Raw genomic sequence first — 2,413 nt, 5'->3', positions numbered from 1 at the left:
GAACTTAGAGGCAGCTATATGAATTCATGATTTCAAAGGTATTAAATAGACAGTACCTACTAATGCATTCTTAGAGAAAACCAGAACTGATCTTCTATGGCTGCTAAATGACAAAAGTAAGCTACTGGCACTTGTTCTGTACCTAGTCAAATAGCCAATGCAGCAGCTTCTCCGAAATATTCAATATCATCTGCTTCATTTTGTAGCTTGCAAAGGATGACAAAATTATCACAGAACCTTCAGATATTTCTACTAAAGCTAGCTGCATATAAAAATACATCATTACTATTTAGTTATACCAACTATTCAGAGGCACGGCCTTGAAAGAGATATAACCAATTGATCAAGTTATCACTTAATTACCTGACAGTGTGAACATGAGGTGAAGTTGTTCTCCGTTCCAGCACTCTTTTGTTTCAGCTGCAGCGTGTAAATGCTAAGCACTACATCATTGATCAAAGTTTGCTCGAAGCATGATTTCAGTTCTTCTTGCATCTTGTAATTCTTGAACTGGAGGCAGCTGACGTGTATCATGTTGAGTATATTTCAAGCTCAGCAACAAAGAGCGGATGATAGATGAGCACGATCAGCCTGATGAACCCGAAGTGACACTGATCCATCTATAAAAAGATGAATTTTTTAGTAAGAAAATACAATGCATAAGGACTGTACCTCTATCAGAAATACCGATGAAATCTAGCAGAAACAAATTATAGAGTAGCATTTAGGTCTAGCAAAAATATGTATATTTGGGACAATCCAGATGACACCGAGTACGCAAAGAAGAGGGGCTTCATGCATCATAGCAAGTATTACTCTTTAGTCTCGGCAAGTGTTCCAACATCACAATACCCTAATTTACCAATGGACATGAGCCACCAATGAAGCAGCATCAATATTTACAATGCAGTCATAGATTGCTTCTACTCGCACTCTCACAGTAGTAGATGAAACCTTAATTGGCCAAGGAATAAGAATATCTTCGCTACAACAAGGAATAAGAGTATCTTCAGAAATGATTAAAAACCATCTACATGAATGTCAATCATGTGCAGTGAGATAGCTGTGCACACAAGATTGAATGCCATAAATTACCTGATTGGAAAGAAGAATCTACTCGTTTATGTGAGAGCTCACAGTTGGAACGGACTGAAAGATTAAGAGGAAAACAGAGCATCATCCTATTATCGGGTGATCAGTCTTTAATCAAGGTGTAATCATCAAGAGTAAGGAGGTAACAACAGCGGGAGTAGCTGAAAAAATGAAATTAGAAAGATAAGCTAGATTTTCATAACGGATCGACTGTTAGTCATAGCAAATCCTCGCTACAGCTACAAGAAAATGAAGTGCCATGGGGTAAATGAGCAGTACCTCTAGTCTAATCTCAGTTCCTCTTCGAGAAGAGGAGAAGAGAGGCTGCAGCGGCTCCGCCCGTGATGGTCGGCCGCCACGCTCTGCGGCGCACGCATACAGGCACATCCCCTCCCCTCATCCACTGCCATTGCGTCGTCCTCCCCGTCTACATCAAACCTCTCCCCCGTCCCCCGTCGATGGCTTCTTCTGATCCTTTTCTTCTTTCCACTTCCTACTCCTGTGGCGAATTCCGTCGAGCAGCTCGCAAACCCGCGTGATTTGATCAAGCACTGAAGGAGGGGCTCGACGAGATGACAAGCACGACGCTAACGAACCTTCTGTCAGGCTCTAATTTGCCAACGTCCCCTTCCCCCCTCTTAATTTGAGCAGAAGGGAGGGAAGAGGCCATTGCGCTGGAAGAGGCTACCGCGGCGTTCATCGTCTGCTCCTCGCCAATGGACGGCGCAGTCCTTCCTTTGTTGACGAATCCTAGGTGTGAGAGTGAGACAAAGGCGACGTTGGATCTGCGATGACGAAAATGGGAGAGAGATTAGCGACGCGCGGATCTGCGATGACGAAAACGGAAGAGAGATTAGCAACGCGCCAACGCTGCACGACAACAGTGGTTACCTCTGCTCCTAGGTGGTCACTTCCCGTCGCCGGCTAAGTCCTATTCGATAAAACCACAGCTCACCGACGTTTGCAAGGTCCAACTCCTTCTTGACCACCGCGTCCTCATAATCTCAGGTATGCGCGTCATCTCCAATCCACAAACACGCACTTGTGGAGAAAATCGTCGCCGGCGAGCTGAGCGACGCAGTCGCCTACAAAAGTAGGCTAGAAAGAAACGAGGAACGAGAAGAGGAGTGGCAAGGAAAATGGGACAGGCGTGGGGCTCTATGCATCTGCTACTGCGAGGACGGTCAGTCTGTACGCTGCAGCCTGCTCCACCCACCTCTCTGCCACAAAATGCACAATGTACAAAATATCGCGACACACCTGGACAATGACAGGGCGGTCCAGAAGAAGCTATGGTCCATTGACAGTGCAAAGAGGGTGA

At 45.4% G+C, this 2,413-nt stretch overlaps 1 long non-coding RNA gene across 1 annotated transcript; it reads right to left on the bottom strand.

The window, feature by feature from the left end:
- Positions 1–446: 446 nt before the first annotated feature.
- On the bottom strand, positions 447–2,180 carry LOC124665669. The gene is made up of 4 exons (XR_006990656.1): positions 1,984–2,180; positions 1,372–1,877; positions 1,096–1,253; positions 447–620 (listed from the first exon to the last, which is right to left on the bottom strand). It is a non-coding gene; the product is annotated as an uncharacterized LOC124665669 (long non-coding RNA).
- Between the last annotated feature and the right edge of the window lie 233 nt (positions 2,181–2,413).

The sequence above is a fragment of the Lolium rigidum genome, chromosome 6, assembly GCF_022539505.1.
Source record: "Lolium rigidum isolate FL_2022 chromosome 6, APGP_CSIRO_Lrig_0.1, whole genome shotgun sequence".
NCBI classification, from domain to species: domain Eukaryota; kingdom Viridiplantae; phylum Streptophyta; class Magnoliopsida; order Poales; family Poaceae; genus Lolium; species Lolium rigidum.
This window is presented reverse-complemented; position numbering and strand designations above follow the sequence as displayed.